We start from the raw sequence: 19,693 nt of genomic DNA on the forward strand, positions 1-19,693 counted from the left end.
CCCCACTTCCGGGATAGGTCCCGGCGCGTCACAGGCCCCGCCCCCCGCGCCACCATTGGCCACGCGGGTCCCGAGGCCCCGCCCCGTCACGTGAAGCGCGCCCTGGCAACCCCACGTGCTGCGGATTAGTGCACTTCCGGCGTGAAGTGAGCACTTTCTCAGGGCCTGCGAACTTCTGGGTTCGGGGCGCCCGGGGTCCCCGTCGGAGTCAACGGTGAGCCCGAGCGCGCGCGTGGCGGCCCCGGCCCTTCAGGGGCCTGGCGGTTGTCACGTGACGGCCTCAGGTCGCGCGACGCACGCGACTTCAACGGGGCTGCCCTGCGTGGTGGTGGCGGGAACGTGGAGCTGCAACCGCAGGCGCAGGTGGGCGCTGCCTCGAGGCCGAGCCCGAGGGCGGGGCTGTGTGACCGGTGATGAGGTTCTGGCAGGAATCGCCCCCCCACCCCCGGGCGCCCGGACGGGTCCGCAGCACCCTCGGGGGTGGGCCCTGCGAGACCAACCCGCAGCACGAGGTGCCCCAGCCTGTCCTTCCGCCTGGGGCCGTCGTGCCGCTGGTTGGGTGTCAGCCCTGCGGCTCGGTGTGCATCGCGGGCTCGGGCCCACGCCGCCCTCCCAAGCTCGCCCCTTCCTTCCTCTTGGCGCTGGCATTTTGAGTCTGAGGTACGTCCACCCCCTCCCAGGTTAGAGCCCTTGGATTGTCTTCATAAGCCACCGGGAGCCAGTAGGGACCCCACTAGGGTTAGGGACCAGGGACCTCAGCAGACACGTGCTCCTCTGTGCCCCGCCTCACAGCGCACTGCCTCTGGGGGCTGGTTTATGGGGCCCTGTAGGTCTGTGCTGCTCTCTCTGGCGAAGAGCCTGTGCCCCTTTTCACATCCCTATGTGTGGGGCTCTACGTGTCACACCGATATTTCACACGCCTCGAATTTAACCTTTATAACAAGCAAGTCGGGTCCCGTAAACTGAATTCAGCCCCGAGCTAATGTTCGAAAGAGTCAGAACCCGGTTCCTGAGTCCACTCTGCTTTCCCTCGCGCTGCCCGACTTCCCCCCGTCTAGTGTTGCTGGAATGATGGCTGGCATTTATGTCAGCGGGGAGGGCATGACATGTCTTACGGGCGTTATTCCTTTCATCGTAACTGTTGCTTTCTTTCAGCCTCGACTTTAAGTTATGGTTTATACGAAGTAAAAGTTCTGTGAGTTTTGAGAAACGTAGGCCGTGGCGGAACTAACCACTCTCTAATCAAGTTAAGAATATTTGCCTCATTCCAAAAGTTTCCTCCTGCCTCTTCGTGGTCAATCCCTCCTCCCCGCTATGCCCAGCCCGTGGTAACCGTTGACAACTACTGTTTTATCTACATTTTTCATTGTGAGGGGGGAAAAAAAAGCAGAGGAAAGGAATTTGCCTAAAATCAGAGAGCTAGGAAATCGGACAGCTAAGATTGAACTCTAGGCGGTTTGGCTCCGCATTCACTGCTTCAGCTACCACCATTACTGCATTCACGTGAAATGTAGATTTGGAATCAGATGATTCAGCTTCATTCATTCAAAAAATACAGTTGGAGGGAAGTTGCTGGGATACTGCATCAGCAAATGTTGAACCATCGTTCCTAGGGGAAATGCCGAGTTAGGTTCCTGCGAGCCTCTGGTCACATTTTTGTCGGCTGACCTATATAGCACCTCATTTATTTTTATTTTTATTTTTAAAAGATTTTATTTATTTATTCATGAGAGACACAGAGAGAGAGAGAGAGGCAGAGACACAGGCAGAGGGAGAAGCAGGCTCTATGCAGGGAGCCCAATGCAGGACTGGATCCCGAGACCCCAGGACCACATCCTGGGCCAAAGGCAGGTGCTAAACCACTAAGCCATCCAGGGATCCCCTATAGCACCTCATTTAATGTGCATTTCAGTTTAAGACCATGTTAACATTTAATTCACAGCCAACAGCACTCTAATGTGACTGAAAGGAGCTTATCCAACACGTGGATTTTCTTTGCAAGGCACATCACAGTCTTCTTGTGCTCAAAACACTAGACAGCATTTTAGCACTAATGCTTCAGGGACATTTTAAATAGCTATGTCACCAGCAAAAGTCACAAAAATGTGAGAAGTGGCACGAAAAGACTGACAGGAAACACTTGTTTAATTTGACAGCTGCAACAAGAGGGCAGAACATCACCTTGTTGGACCTCAGCTAGGAAAATATACATTGGATGACTTCTCCCTTTTGTTGTTCTGTGCCTGTCCATGAATGACGGTAAAAGCACTGCTAGTACTGATTACAAGAAAACTGAAGGCATAAGAAAATTCACAAATATGAGATGTATGAATAATGGGCATTCACTCTTTTTATTTTAGTACCCTTAGCACTGGAATTACCATGTTGATCAAGACAGCCCTTTATGCATTAGGTGCTTGCAGTCCACTGGAGGATATGGTTTAGCAATTTTAACAGATAAATACTATTAAAGAAATAACTCCAGGGTGCTGAAAGAAGGGTCTCATCCTCATCTAGTCTAGGTAGTGTCCAATTGAAATATAATGTAAGCCACATGTTATTTTGAGTTTTGTTGTAGCCACATTTAAAAAATTTTTAAAAATATATAAAACAGATTTCAGTGATGTATTTTATTTAACCCGATACACCCAAAATATCTCATATGTAACCAATATAAAATTGTTAAGAATTTTATGATTTTTAAAATTGGGTCTTCAATATCTGGTGTAGGGTACATCTCAATTCAAACTACCCATATTTTAAGAGCTCAGTAGATATTTATGACTAGTGGCTATCACATTAGACATCTCAGTCTAGAAGATTTCCAGACTGCTTCCCTAGGGGTGAATGCATTATTCTGACATGAGATAATTGAGTAAAAGCTAGCAACGAGGAGGGTTTTGGAAACGGCACCTTAGGCAAAGGGATTGGAGGTATAGATGAGAAAATTGTGGTATCATCCTGGACCTCAAATTGTTTAGTGTGACTGGTAAATACTGTAAAAAGATATGGCTGAAGTTGATTAAAATAGACATTGAAATGGTACATATAAGAAAATAACAGGAATGTAGTTTTTATTTAGAAAGGCTATTCTGGTTATGATGTGGAAGATTTGGGGGGGAGGAGAAAATACTGGAAATAAGAAACCAATTAGGAAGGATTAGTTATGTTGTTAAACAAAGGTGGTGACTATGAGAACATAGGATGGATTCAAGAGAATTACATAGAAAAATGGAAATAATATCATAAGTAATTAAATGTTGAGAGGTCAAATGGGAAGGGAGACACAGGGTATGAAGGAGGATACAATAAAAAAACTGGCAGAATGATGCTACCATTCATTGAGATAGAAAATATAACAGAAAAAGCAAATTTCCAGGAAAAGTTGAATGGACTTTTGGGCAGATTGAATTTAAGGTTCCTCTGGGGAAAATATATGTCTTAAATAGAAATGGACATTTTGTGAATCATCACATAAATGATTATTAAAGATAAAGCCAGAGGTTTAATCCAGCCTTAAGGACACACATGGACTGAAGTGAAGGGTTGAAAAAAGATAATCCATGCAAATAGAAATCAAAAGAAAGATGGGGTAGTCATTCTTATATATCGGACAAAATGGACTTTAAGACAAAGAGTATAATAAGTGACAAAATTATATAATGATATGGGCGTCAATCCAAAAAGAAGACATAACATTTCTAGATGTTTTTGCATCCAACATAGGAATACTAAATACATAAAGCAAATATTAATAGACCTAAAAGGAGAAATAGACAGTAATACGTTAATAGTTGGGGACTTCAGTACCCCAATTTCAACAATGGATAGATCTTCCATTTAGAAAATCAATGAGGAGACACCTGGGTGGCTCAGTCCATTAAGTGTCTGACCTCAGGTCATGATCCTGGAGTCCTAGGATTGAGCCCTGCATCAGCTCCCTGCTCAGTGGGGATCCTTCTTCTCTCTCTCCCTCTGCTGCTCCCCCTGCTTGTGCTTGCTTGCGCTCTCTCTGTCCCTATGTTAAATAAATGCATAAAATCTTTAAAAAGAAAAAAATAGAAAATCAATAAGGAAGCAATGGATTTATACACACATAAGACCAGATGGACTTAACAGACATGTGTAAAACATTCCAACTAACAGTAGCAGAAAACACATTCTTCTCAAGTGCATATGGAACATTCTCCAGGATAGATCATCTGTGAGACCACAAAACAAGTCAGTAAATCTAAGAAGACTGAAATCATATCAAGCTTATTTTCTGACCGATAAAGGTATGGACCTACAAAGAATTACAAGAAGAAAACTGAAAAATTCACAAATATGTGGAGATTAAGCAACATGTTACTGAAAAACCAATGGGTCAAGGAGAAATAAAAAAATATCTTGAGACAGTGAAAATGGAAACACAAAATACCAAAACAAATGGAATGCTGCAAAAATAGTTCTAAAGGGGAAGTTAATAGTGATTAATGCTTACATTAAGAAAAAATAAAGGTCTCAAATAACCTAACTTTATACCTCAAGGAAGCAGAAAAAAAAAAGAACTAAGCTTAAGTTAATAGAAGGAAGGAGATGACAGAGATCAGAGTAGAAATAAATGAAATAAAGGCAGAAAAACAATAGAAAAAATCAGTAAAACTAAAAGCTGGGTTTTTAAAAAATATAAGCAAACAGAAAAACCTTTACCTAGATGTACCAAGAAAAAATAATGGAAGACTAAAAGAAAATTATAAATGAAACAGGAGGCATTACAACTGAGAGACTACTATAAACAATTATACTCCAAACAGTTGGACAACCTAGAAAACACAGATAAATCCAAAAAACATGCAATGTACCATGACTGAATCATAGAGAATAGAAAGTCTAAAAAACCAATTACTAGTAAGGAGACTGAATCAGTACTCAAAACCTCCCAACAATGAAAAGTCCAGGGCTAAATGGCTTCACTGGTGAATTCTATCAAGTATCTAAAGAAGAGTTAATATCAATTTTTCTCAAGCTTTTCAAAAAATTGAGGAGTTACTTCTAAACTCATTTTATGAGAACACCTGATACCAAAATTAGACAACCACAGTATAAGAAAAAATTATAAGTTGCTGTATCTAATGAACATAGGTGCAAAAAAGACCTTAGCAAAATATCAACAAACTAAACTCAATAGTATATTAAAAGGATCATACAGCATAATCAAGTGGGGTTTATTCCAGGGATGCAAAGATGGTTCAAATCTGTGAATCAATCAATAGGATATACTACATTAACAAAATGATGTATAAAAATTATAGTCATCTCAGTAGATGCAGAAAAATTCTACATGAATTCATGATAGAAACTCAACAAACTGCATATAGAGTGATTGTACCTCAATATAATAAAGACTATATATAACAAGCCCACAGTTCATATCTTACTGGTGAAAAGCTGTAGCTATTCCTCTAAGAACAGGAACAAGACAAGGATACCCACTCTCACCATCTTTATTTAACATGGTGTTGGAGGTCCTAACTAGAGAAGGTAGGTAAGAAAAGTAATAAAAGGCATCCATATTGAAAAAGAAGTAAAATTATTTCTATTTGCAGATGACATCATATTACCTATGGGAAACCCTAAAGTTGTCTCTACCATAAAAATGTTAGAATAATGAATTCAGTAAAGTTGCAGGACACAAAATTAATATAGAAAAATAATTGTTTCTATACACTAGCAATGAACTGTCAGAGAAATTACGAAAATTATTTATTTATAATTGCATAAAAAAGAATAAAATACTTAGGAATAAACTTAACCAAAGTGATGAAAGACCTATATGCTGAAAACTGTATGATGTTCATTGAAGAAATTGAAGAAGACACAAATAAATGGAAATATTTTCTGTGCTCATGGATTGCAAGAATTAATATTATTAAAATGTCCATGATACCCAAAGCAATCTACAGATTCAGTGCAATTCCTATCAAAATTCCAATGGTATTTTTCACATAAAGAGAAACTCCTTATATTTGCATGGAACCACAAAAGACCCCAAGTAGCCAAAGCAACCCTGACAAAGAAGAACAAAGCTGGAGGTATCACACTTTTTGATTTCAAACTATATTACAAAGCTATAGTACTTAAAACTCTGTGGTATTGGCATAAAAACAGACACATAGATCAATGGACTAGAGAAGGAGCCTAGCAATAAAACCATGTCTATATGGCCAATTATTTTATGACAAAGGAGGCATGAATATACAACGGGTAAAGGATAATCTTTTCAATAAGTGGTATTGGAAAAACTGGGTAGCCACATGCAAAAGAATGAAATTAGGCCTGTATCTTTCATGACACACAAAAATAACTCAGAATGGACTAATGGTTTGAGCATAAGATCCAAGCTGATAAATATCTAGAAGAAAACAGAGGGGATTAGCTCTTGACATTGGTCTTGGCAATGATATTTGGATTTTTCACTAAAAGCAAAGGAAATAAAAATTAAAAGGTAGGACTACATTACACTAAAAAGCTTCTACAGGAAAGGAAGCCATCAACAAAAAGAGAAGACAACCTATGTAATGGGAGAAAATATTTGTAAGTCAAGCATCTAATAAGGGATTAACATCCAAAATATATAAAGAACTCACTTCAATAGCAGAAAAATTACCTGATTTTTAAAAATGGGCAAAAGCACAGAATAGACATTTCCCAAAGTAGACATACAAATGGCCAACAGGTACATAAAAAGGTCTACGTTACTAATCATCAGGGAAATACAAATCCAAAATCACAGATAGTACCCCCACTCATTAGAATAGTTATCCTCAAAAAGACAATTGATAACAAGTCTTGGCAAGGATATGGAAAAGAGGAACCCTTGTGCACCATTGCTGGGAATGTAAAATGGTGCAACTGCTGTGGACAACAGCATGGCGGTTCTTACAAAATATTAAAAATAGTACTACCTTATGATACAGAAATCCCACTTTTGGGTATATATCCAAAGAAAATGAAGACAGGATATTAAAGAGATACATGTACTCTTGTGTTCATTGCAATATTATTCACATTGTTGATATATGGAAATAATGTAGGTGTCCCTCAAGGAGGTGAGTGGATGAAGAAGATGTGAAATGTATATACGTCACAGATGGACCTTGAGGACATTATCCTAAGTGAAGAAGGCCAAATGGAAAAGGGCAAATACTGTATTTAGATTCTATTATGTGTGGAACCAAAAAAAGTAAAACTCATGGAAACAGAGAGTAGAATATTATTGCCAGGGGATAGGGGGTGGGGTGGGGAAGTTGGTAAAAGGGCACAAACTTTTACCTATAAGATGAATAAAGTCTAGGGATCTATTGTATAACATGGTGACTATAGTTAATAACACTGTATTGTATGGAGTAGAACTTAAATGTTCTCACCCAAAGGGAAAAAAACCCCAAAAACATAAATATGCAAAATTAATTAGATGAGAGGAATTTTTTTAAATGATGTATATCATATCATCATGATGTACACTTTAGTTTTTTTTACATTTGTCAATTATATCTCAAAGTTGAAAAAAGGTAAAATATCTAATAATGTTTTATATTAGTTACATGTTGAAATGATATTTTGGATATGTTAGATTAAGTATATATCACCAATTTGAAAAGAGTCAGATGGGGTAAATAGGAACAAATAACGAACCCAAATTTAACCATATCATGTACTCTGGGAGTAGGCAAAGAACTTTTAGAAGACAGAGAAAGCAATAACCATACAAAAATCATATGTTAAACTTAATCAAATGTAAAACTTCTTATCAAAATGAATAGTCAGGCTACAGAGTGATGGGAAATAATAAAAAAAGAAAAGGTAGCTAAGATACCTTTCAACAGGTGAATGGATAAAACACCTGTAGTATTTTCATATCGAATATTGACTCAATGACAAAACAAAACAAAACAAAACAAAAAAAAAATATCCACCATTTAAAAGACTTGGATAAATCTTAGATGTATATTGTCAAGTGAAAGAATCCAGTCTGAAAATGATTCCAGTTACATGACTTTCTGAAATAGGGAAAACCATACAATCAGCAAAAGATTGGTTGTTCCCAAGGCTTTTGGGGAAGAAGGGAGTTCAATAGTTGAAGACAGGCAATATTTTTAGGGCTGTGAAACTATTCTGTATGATACAAACACATTATGTATTTGTTAAAATCCATACAGCTTCACAGCACTAAAATGAAACATAATGTTTGCATTAAAAGGGATCATTTAGGAGCTTGGGGCGGGGGCGATCCAGGAAGAAATGAAGATGTGATAAGAGAAGGTAACTATTACAATCTATAAAATCACCTCCTTTCTCTGTTAGCAAGGAAATATCACAAGTTAGCAAGGAAATATCACAAGTCTATAGAGATTAAGTAAAGATTGAATAGGGAAGTGAATAAGGGAAAAGAGACAAATATCCCTTATGGAAAAATTCTAAAAGATTTATGTAGCAGCTTTGCCATAAAAGAGCATAACTCCCCACTGTACATAAGTGATTACCTTCCAAAGAGTGGAATATGGAAAGGGGGAAAAAGAGTGACCTTACAGGGCAGAAGTCTGACAGTACTATCTCAGCAGGTGATCAAGGTCAATACCAACAGTGATAAGCCATAATCATAATGTACCTTGATATGTATGAAGAAAACAGCACTTTACTGTGGTCTTCATCTCCAAACCCATATCCCTAGACTAATCATGAGAAAACATCAGACGAATCCACTAGAGGAGCATCCTACAAATAGTTGACCAGTGCTCCTCAAAACCGTAAAGATTATCAAAATAAAGGAAACCTAAGAAACTCACAGCCAAGAGAAGCCCAAGGAGACAAGTAAATACAGTGTAGTATCATGGATAGGATTGTGGAACAGCAATATACATTAGGTAAAAACAAAAAAATAAAATCTCAGGAAATCTGAGTGAACTATGGACATTATAATATATTAATATATATAATATAAATAATATATATTATATAATATATATTATAATATTATAATAATATATTATATTAACATATATTAATAATAATATAATACAAGTCTATTGTAACAAATTATAATACTAATGCAAGATGTTAATAATAGGGGAAACTGGTGAGGGAGTATATGGAAACTACACCATATTCTCAATTTTTCTGTAAATCTAAACTTTTGTAAAAAAAAGAAAGTCTATTATAAGTATATGGCAAATGACATATTCCTATTAATTAAAGGAATCCTATTTAATAATAAATACAAACAATAAAAAATGGGCAAATAACTTGAACGAGTACTTCACAAAGGAAAATACATAAATGCCTGATAAGTTGCATGAGTACTTAATATCACTAGTCATCAGGGAAATGCAAGAGTAAAGCTACAGTGAAAAACCACTATTGACCCACTAGAATAACTAAAAATTTAAAACCTGAGAAGATCAAATGTTGGTCAGGATGTGTGACTTGCATACATTGCTTGTGGAATTGTAAAATGGTACAACCACTGTGGGAAATGTTTGACAATTTTTCATAATACATAACAATTCCAAGTTTAGATATTTTTCTCTCCAAATGAAATCATATGTCTACAAAAAGACTTGCACGTGGAAATGGATAGCACCTCACTCATAGTAACTAAAAAGTGGAAATAATATAAAAGTTCATCATTGTTTATTGGATAAACAAACTGCTGTTTATTAATTATAGTGTTCCAATGCTAAAAGTAATAAAATGGAACAAACTATTGATAACCATAGCAATATGGATGAGTGACAGAGGCCAGAACATTATGCTAAATTGAAGAAACCAGACACAAAATAATTCATATTGTAATGTACTTTATATGATGTTCCAGAATGGGGAAAACCAATCTATGGTGGAATAAAATCAGAAAAACTATTTATTCTGGAAGAGGAGTGAGAAAAGGCAAAGAGTACTTTTCTGGGTGATGAAAATGTTCTATATCTAGACAAACATGGATTACCTGGGTATATGCATTTATCAAAAGTCATCATGTTTTAAATGAAGACGTATATTTTTAATATGTAAATTTACCTAAATTAAAACTCTGAAGGGGTTAAAAAACTCTTCAGGAATAATAGGAATTTTGAATTGGTAATTTTAATAAATTGAACAATTATTTTAAAACTCCTGAATATTTTTGTGCTAAAAAACTATCAACAATGACATTATTAAAAAAAAATCAAGATTAGATTGTCAATCGATTTTTGCCAAGATAGGAAGGAGAGAAATGTAATAATAGAGTCATATGTGGAGTCAAGGCAAAGTTTTTTATTTTACCCATTTAATTTATTTTGAATGAATTTTAAGTTTATAAAAGTTGTGAAGATAGAATAGTTTCCATACCTAATGTTTATATCTTATATAATCATTGTACCTTTATCTAAAGTAAGAAATTCATATTAGCACAATATTGTTACTAAAGTGGAAATTTTCTTTGACTTGTCCCATTGATTTTCTGGTTTTGTTTCAAGATCCAATTTTGGATACCACACCATTCTTTTTCATTAGTGTCCTCCAATATGTGACAGTTTCTCAGTGTTTTTCTTGTTTTTCATGACTTGGAAAGTTTTTTTTTTTTTTTTTTTTTTTTTTTTTATGACTTGGAAAGTTTTGAAGAGTACTGTTTAAAGTATTTTGTAGAATGTTCCTCAATATGAGTGCATGTGATATTTTTCATTTTTTGTTTTGTTTTGTTTTGTTTTTTTGGATCCTATATTCATCTGTTTGGCATCTTTTGATCACAGGGCCAAACTAACAGCTAGAGATCTTTATATCTCCCCTGTGATCCAGAATTCACAGGTACATGAAAATCACATTACAAACCCTCTAACCAATTCTGGTCCATACTCTCAACCACCTCCTTTATCTAACTCTCACATACCAAGCCAATTTCTTCCTCTGTTTTAAATCACCAAGGGCCAGATACCAGCCTAATCCTACAGCTCAGAGCCAGTTGATGTTATTTGAAGTAGCCTCTCCTAAGCTGTTTATCCTGTACTGTCTTTCTTGTTCCATGGAAAACACAATAAAGTTTTAGGCCATGCTTCCCCCTTGTTCATACTTCTGCCTCCTGATCAAACCTGGTCTTTCCCCATTAGTTTCTGCATGGGAATTGTAATAAATTCTTTCGATGGTATTAGCCTCTCCATGTCATCATTCAGTCACCTCCGTAAATTAAAATCCCATAGCTACATTTTAATACATTTTGTCATTATTATACTAGGGTTATGAGTTAGGAAGAACACTATAGAAGCCAAGTGTTCTTATCATATCATGCTAGGGGCACATGATACCAACATGATTTATTACTGGTTATGTTAACCTTGAATATTTGGTTAAGGTACTCCTATCAGGCTTCTCTGCTGTGCAGTTAATATTTTTCCCTTTCTGTATTCTATTCAATAGAAGCAAATCACTAAATCTAGCATGCAAGAACTGGAATTAAGTTCCACCTCTTGGTAGGATAAATATCAAAGAATTTTTGGACATATGTTCAAAAGCACACAATTCTTAGTAAACATGTTGGGGTAGATATTTCAAGGCTATGCACATATTGTTTTTCCTTAAAATTTTGCCCTACACTTATAGCATTAGTCTGTGGATCTCGCCTGTAGCAATTGTACTGGTGAATTGGTGAATTATTGGTGTTCTAAGGATAAATTTCTAGTTCCCTTATCTTTCTGAATTTATTACTTGAAATTCTTCCTTTAAAAAAAAAAAGCTTTTGTTTATTTAAGAAAGAGAGAGAGCATGCACACAATCAGGGGCAGGGGCAGAGGAGAGGGAGAAACAGACTCCCTGCTGGGCAGGGAGCCCAACTTGGGGCTTGATTCCAGGACCCCAGTATCATGACCTGAGTTGAAGGCAGACACCTAACCAACTGAGCCACCTAGACACCCCTACTTGGAATTCTTCTCTAAAAATTTGTCTCTTTTCTCACTCACTGTTTGTTTGCTTATTTACATCAGTATGAACTCAAGGATAATTTATTTTACTCACTGGTATATAATCAACATTATCATTATTTTGTTGTTTAAATTGTTCCAGTGTTGGCCAATGGGATCCTGTGTCCTTTTGATATGCCCTGATCTCCCCATCCTCATCTTTTTTTAAAAAAGCACTTCTTTATTTCTAGGATTATGTGATATGCAGTCTCATCTTGTATTTTCCCCTGTTTGGCCCTAAAATCAAATGGTATTTATTTGCAGCTCAAGATCCTGTTGCTACAAGGCCTGCTTGTTTCTTTTAGGCTCTGCAGACAAAACTAGAATATAAATGTATGTATACTAACATGCATGCACATAGCATTGGTGGTCCCCATGACTACTTTCAGATTCTGTGTTTTGTTAGAAGGACTCACAGGCCTCTGAAATCATTATATTCATGGTTTATTACATCAAACGATACAAAGGAAAATTAGCAAAAGGAAAAAGCACATTGGATGAAGTCTGGAGGAATTTAAATTCAAATTTCCAAGAGTCTTATCCCAGTGGAATTTTACAGGATGCACTTGATTCCTCTAGCATCAAATTGTAACCACATGTTCAAACCGCTGTCTCCTAGGGAAGCTTGCTTGAGCCTAGGAATCCAGTGTTTCTACTGGGAATCAGTAACATAAACATGCAGTGATGTAGTTTCTGAAGGTCCCATTCCCAGAAGGAAAGAAAATATTCAGTATAAATCACATTGTTTGCACAAATTATCTAAACAAACTGGTACAAGTTTTTAAGATTTCTTTCACTTAGTAATGTAGTTGCATGAATCAATACTTTGTTCCTTTTTATTACTGAGTAGAACTTCATTTTCAGGATATACCATAGTTCGTTTATTCATCCATTGAAGGATGTCTTCTAGGTTCTAGTAATTAATATAAAACTACTATACACACTGTATACAAGATTCTGTATGAACATAAGTTTTCATTTCTCTTGGGTAAATACCTAGGAATGGGATTGTTGGGTCATTTGTTTGAAAGAACAGCCAAATTGTTTTACAAAGTGGCTGTATAATTCTGCATGCCCAGAGCAGCAAATGAGACTTTCAGTTCCATTCTCAACAGCATTTAGAATAGTAGGATATTGGGACGTCTGGGTGGCTCAGTGGTTGAGCATCTGCCTTTGGCTCAGGGTGTGATCCTGGGATCCTGGATTGAGTCCCAGACCGAGCTCCCTGCATGGAGCCTGCTTCTCCCTCTGCCTAGTCTCTGCTTCTCTCTCTGTGTGTCTCTCATGAATATATAAATAAAATCTTTTTTTAAAAAAAAAAGAATTGTACTTTTTCGCAGTGGGTTTGCAGCCAAGAACACAGGTGTCGTGAAAACCACCACTAAACCTAAACCAAAATGGGAAAGGAAAAAACTCACATCAATATCGTCGTCATTGGACACGTAGATTCGGGCAAGTCTACCACTACTGGCCATCTGATCTACAAATGTGGCGGGATCGACAAAAGAACTATCAAAAAATTTGAGAAGGAGGCTGCTGAGATGGGAAAAGGCTCCTTCAAGTATGCCTGGGTCTTGGATAAACTTAAAGCTGAACGTGAACGTGGTATCACCATTGATATCTCCCTGTGCAAATTCGAGACCAGCAAGTATTATGTGACCATCATTGATGCCCCAGGACACAGAGACTTTATCAAAAACATTATTACAGGCACACCTCAGGATGACTGTGCTGTCCTGATTGTTGCTGCTGGTGTTGGTGAATTTGAAGCAGGTATCTCCAAGAATGGGCAGACCCGTGAGCATGCCCTTCTGGCTTACACACTGGGTGTAAAACAACTAATTGTTGGTGTTAACAAAATGGATTCCACTGAACCACCCTACAGCCAGAACAGATACGAGGAAATCGTTAAGGAAGTCAGCACCCACATTAAGAAAATTGGCTACAACCCCGACACAGTAGCATTTGTGCCAATTTCTGGTTGGAATGGTGACAACATGCTGGAGCCAAGTGCTAACATGCCTTGGTTCAAGGGATGGAAAGTCACCCGTAAAGATGGGAATGCCAGTGGAACCACACTGCTTGAAGCTCTGGATTGCATTCTGCCACCAACTCGTCCAACTGATAAGCCCTTGTGTCTGCCTCTCCAAGACGTCTACAAAATTGGTGGTATTGGTACTGTCCCAGTGGGTCGAGTGGAGACTAGTATTCTTAAGCCTGGCATGGTGGTCACCTTTGCTCCAGTCAATGTTACAACTGAAGTAAAGTCTGTTGAAATGCACCATGAAGCTTTGAGTGAGGCTCTTCCTGGGGACAATGTGGGCTTCAATGTCAAGAACGTATCTGTCAAAGATGTTCATCATGGCAACGTGGCTGGTGACAGCAAAAATGACCCACCAATGGAAGCAGCTGGCTCAGGTGATTATCCTGAACCATCCAGGCCAAATCAGTGCTGGATATGCACCTGTGCTGGATTGTCACACAGCTCACATTGCTTGCAAGTTTGCTGAGCTGAAGGAAAAGATAGATCGTCGTTCTGGAAAGAAGCTGGAAGATGGTCCCAAGTTCTTGAAATCTGGGGATGCTGCCATTGTTGATATGGTTCGTGGCAAACCTATGTGTGTTGAGAGCTTCTCTGACTATCCTCCTCTGGGCTGTTTTGCTGTTCATGACATGAAACAGACGGTTGCTGTGGGTGTCATCAAAGCAGTGGACAGGAAGGCCGCTGGAGCTGGCAAAGTCACCAAGTCTGCCCAGAAAGCTCAGAAGGCTAAATGAATATTATCCCCAATACCTGCCACCCCAGTCTTAATCAGTGGTGGAAGAATGATCTCAGAACTGTTTGTGTCAATTGGCCATTTAAGTTTAATAGTGAAAGACTGGTTAATGATAACCTTCAGAAGGAAAGGAGAATGTTTTGTGGACCATTTTTGTGTGTGTGTGTGCATGTGTGGCCGTTTTAAGTTATTAGTTTTTAAAATCAGTACTTTTTAATGGAAACAACTTGACCAAAAATCTGTCACAGAATTTTGAGACCCATTAAAACAAAAGTTTAATGAGAAAAAAAAAAAGAATTGTAAGATATTTTGATTTTAGCCATTCTATTATGTGTTTAGTAGTATCTAAATGTAAATTTAGTTTACATTTCCCTAATAACTAAAGGTGTTAAGCATCTCTTCCTATACTTATTTGCATGTGAAATGTCTGCTCAGATCTATTGCCTACATTTATATTCATTTATTTGTTTACTTATTGTTACTCTACATAGGATTCTGGGAAGTTGCAATGGTAGAAAGCACCAGGAATCTCTTTCTATACCTAGACAACTATTGCATTGGCAGACTCTGATGTAACAGATAGAGGAAGGCTCAGACGGTAAATTTCATTTAATATCTGTCAATTTCATCTTAGCACAGTAGTAGCAACCCATCCTCCCTTTCCCAGACCCATGGCAGGAAGCTGTGCCCATGTTCCAGGTTCAGCTTGCATGTAGCTTGTGGAAGTCACAGTGGACAAAAAGGATCCTGTCACCTCCAGTATTAACATATCTGTTCTCTGATACAGGTTGGGGCTTCTGATTTCAGAAGTGTGGGTAAAGAGTTGGGCAGCCATTGTTATTTTACCTTCTTCATTATTGCAAACCTTTCTTCAGTTGAAGTGGCATCCAGGGGATTTAAAAGGCTGGCACCCTTTGTCTTTTTTTTCTCTTGTTCCTCTTTTGGGAGTCAGACATTAAAAATGAACATTCAAAAGGAGTTGCATATGTGGGAGAAATTAGAAAGTCACCATGAAAGCTTAGGGACAGGCTCAGGCTCAGATAAGATCTATGATCTTTAGCATAGACATTGCCTACAATAAAAAACAAAAACAAAAACAGCAAATTCTAGGGGAAGTGGGAAAATTTAATCTCCAGAGTTACTGCGTTTTTTAGACTCTAATGCCTAGCTGTCAACAACAAGAAAAATAACAAGACATATAAAGAAATAGGAAAGTAGGGCAGCCCGGGTGGCTCAGTGGTTTAGCACCGCCTTCAGTCCAGGGTGTGATTCTGGAGACCCGGGATCGAGTCCTGCGTCGGGCACCCTGCATGGCATGGAACCTGCTTCTCCCTCTGCCTGCATCTCTACCTCTCTCTCTCTCTCTCTCTGTCTCTCATGAATAAATAAATAAAATATAAAAAAAAAAGAAAATAGGAAAATATAGTTCCTTCAAGGAAAAAAATAGCATCAGAAATTGTCCCTGACTGCAGCTCTATTAGGTGAAATCTTTAAAGCAATTGTCTTAAAGATCCTTAAAAAACTGAAGGAAGGTGTGGGGAAAGGCAAGAAAATGATGTATGAAAATAAAAATATAAAAAAATATCAATAAAGAGATAGAAAATCTAAAAAGAAACCAAAAAGAAATTTTAGAGCGCAATAAGTTTTTAGAGCACTAAATACAATAACAAATGAAAAAGTCACAAGAGGGATTGAGGGCATATTTGAGCAGGCAGATGAAAGAACCAGTGAACCTGAAGATAGGATGATGGAAATTATCAGGTGTGAAGAACAGAAATTAAAAAGATTGAAAAGTGAACAGAACCTAAGGGACCTGTGGCACCATCCAGTGGACCAACATACATGTCTACGAGTCCCAGAAAGAAGAGAGAAAGGGAGAGAAACGAACAGAGAGAATCTTTGAAGAAATAATGGTTGAAAACTTACTTCCCAAATTTGAGGAAAGACATAAATATAAACATCTAAGAAGCACAACTAACTCCAAGTAAGTTGAACTCAAAGAAACCCACAATGAGACACATTATAATCAGACTTCCAAACAGCAGAGCCAGAAAATCTTGAAAGTAGCTTGAGAGAAGTGTTGAAAACAGAGATATATGTTACATTCAAGGGCTCCTTGATGAAAGTATCAGTAGATTTATCATCGCATACTTGAAGGCCATGCCAAAGGCAGTGAGATGATATATTCAATGTGCTAGAAGAGGGATCCCTGGGTGGCGCAGCGGTTTGGTGCCTGCCTTTGGCCCAGGGCGTGATCCTGGAGACCTGGGATCGAATCCCATGTCGGGCTCCCGGCATGGAGCCTGCTTCTCCCTCTGCCTGTGTCTCTGCCTCTCTCTCTCTCTCTGTGTGACTATCATAAATAAATAAAAATTTATAAAAAAAAAAAAGCTAAAAAAAAAAAAACCTGTCAACCAAGAATTTTCTATCAAGTAAAACTTGATTAAAATGAGGAAGAGAGAAAGAAAAGAAAAAAAAGAAAAAAAGAAAAAATTTTAAAAATGAGGAAGAAATTAGGACATTAGCAGATAATAGTGGTTTTTGTTTGTTTGTTTGTTTGTTTGTTTGTTTTCTGTTAGGCTTGCCCTGCAATAAATGCTAAAGGAAATAATGCAAGTTGAAATTAAAGGGCACTAGATACTAACTTAAATCATATGAAGAAATAAAGATCTCAGTAAAGGTAAAGACCTGGGAAATTATAAAAACTAGTATTATTGTAACAATGGTTTGTAACTCCACTTTTTGTTTTCTACATGATTCAAAAGATTAATATATTTAAAAAATAATAGTTTAAAAGCTAGAATTATTACACTTTTCATTTGTAACTCCATATATTTTTCTATGTAATTTAAGAGATTAATACATTCAAAAGAATTATTAGATTATGTTTGGGGGCACACAGTATATAAAAATATCATTTTGTGACAGCTGAAAGAGGTGAGGATGGAGTTGTAAAGGAGCAGTGTTTGTATGTTATTGAAGTTAAAACTGAAAACTCTTCCTCTAATATTAGGAACAAGGCATTGGATGTCCACTTTAACCACTTCTATTCAAGTACTAGGAATTCTAGCCAGAGAAATTAGGAAAGAAAAATAAATAAAAGACATTCATATCAGACAGGATAAGTAAAATTATTTAGTTTACAGATGATGGGATCTTATATGTAGAAAATTCTGGATAGTCCACAAAAGCATTATTAGAACTAACAATGATGAGAAAACTGGGTATTCACATGCAGAAGAGTGAATTGAATATCTAAGACCATGTACAAAAATTAACTCAAAATGGATCAAGGACACAAATATAAGAACTAAACTTTAAAAGTATAAAAATTTTAGAAGAAAACAGTACAAAAATCCTGACATTAGATCTGGCAATGATTTCTTAGATATGACCCCAAGAAAAAAACAGGCATTCTGAACTTTGTGAAAATTTTAAAATTTTGTTAAGAAAAAAGGCAATCCACAGATTCTATAGTTACTATATTTTATATAATGTCTGTCCTAATGCTAAGTAAACTAAGAAAAGTTGAGAGTATATATTGAAATTTCTATAGTGACCATTAAAAGTTTAATGGAAAGTGGCATAAGTAAAAGGGAGCAGATAAATTAAAATGAAAAATTTAAAGTAATTCCTTCAAAAACAGGCAAAAAGAAGAATAGAAGAAGAAAAAACAGGGATCACAAGCAGAAAGCAAAATAATGAAATGGTAGACAAGCCATATCAGTAATTACATTCAATAATTATACTAATACACCTAGAAACACTCCAACTAATGCAGAGATTTTCAAATTGGATAAAAAAGCAAGACCCAACTATATGCTATCTCCAAGAAAAGAGATAAATATATATATTGCATGCCATACATATTTATAGATGAATATCATATACACACATATGGATACACACATAATATTTTTGAAAGTAAAAATAGAAAAAGATACATGATGCAATAAGTAAACTAAAATCTGGAGTGCTATATTAATATTGATGAAGTAGGCTCAAAGAAAATATAACTCTTCCTCCAGTAAATAGAGATATATTATAATCACTGAAAATCAGTGAAAATCACCATAATAACAGAAAAAGGAGAAAGTTTTATTATCATTTCAATAGATACAGAAAAAGCATTTGATAAATTTCATTCATTTGATATTAAAAACTCTCAGAAGCTAGAAATAGAAGAGAGAATTTCCTCACTCTGATAAATGAAATTTATGAAAATGGCATATATGAAAAACTAATGGTACTACTTAATAGTAATATATTGAATACTTTCCCAAAGGTTAAGAACTAGGTAAGAATACCCATTCTCATTATTTATATTGTCTCTAAGGTCTTAGCCATTTCAATAAGACAAGAAAAAGCAATAAAAAACATAAAACTCAGAAGAGAAATCCTGGTTTTTTTGTTGTTGTCATCTTGTTTTTTGGGCAGGTGACATGGTTGTTTACATAGAAAATCTTAAGGCATCTACAAAAGAACTATTAGCAAAATTTCAGGATACAAAGTTAATATACAAAAATAAGGGCACCTGCGTGGCTCAGTTAGCTAAGCAGCTGCCTTTGGCTTAGGATTCCAGAGTCCTGGGATAGAGCCCCACGTCAATCTCCCTGATCAGCCAGGAGTCTGCTTCTCCCTCTGCTTCTATCCCTGCTCATGCTCTCTTTCTCTCTCTCGCAAATAAATAAAATCTTAAAACAAAACAAACTTAATATACAAAAATCAATTGTAATTTTTGTTTTTTAATTTTATGTATTTATTTACTATTCACTTAAATTCAATTAACATATAGTATATTATTAGTTATAGAGGTAGAGTTCAATGATTCATCAGTCTTTTTTATAAATTTTATTTATTTATTCATGAGAGACACACAGGTAGGCAGAGAGTGAAGCAGGCTCCCTGTGGGGAGCCTGATGTGTGACTTGATCCCAGGACCCCAGG

At 36.9% G+C, this 19,693-nt stretch overlaps 1 pseudogene across 1 annotated transcript; it reads left to right on the forward strand.

Moving 5' to 3' along the window:
* The first annotated feature begins 491 nt into the window (after positions 1–491).
* Positions 492–14,843, forward strand: LOC144302709 (elongation factor 1-alpha 1 pseudogene; annotated as a pseudogene). Its single transcript, XR_013369735.1, has 2 exons — positions 492–660; positions 13,310–14,843. The product of XR_013369735.1 is annotated as an elongation factor 1-alpha 1 pseudogene (transcript).
* The last annotated feature ends 4,850 nt before the right edge of the window (positions 14,844–19,693 follow it).

This window comes from Canis aureus, chromosome 31, assembly GCF_053574225.1.
Source record: "Canis aureus isolate CA01 chromosome 31, VMU_Caureus_v.1.0, whole genome shotgun sequence".
Classification (NCBI taxonomy): Eukaryota; Metazoa; Chordata; class Mammalia; order Carnivora; family Canidae; genus Canis; species Canis aureus.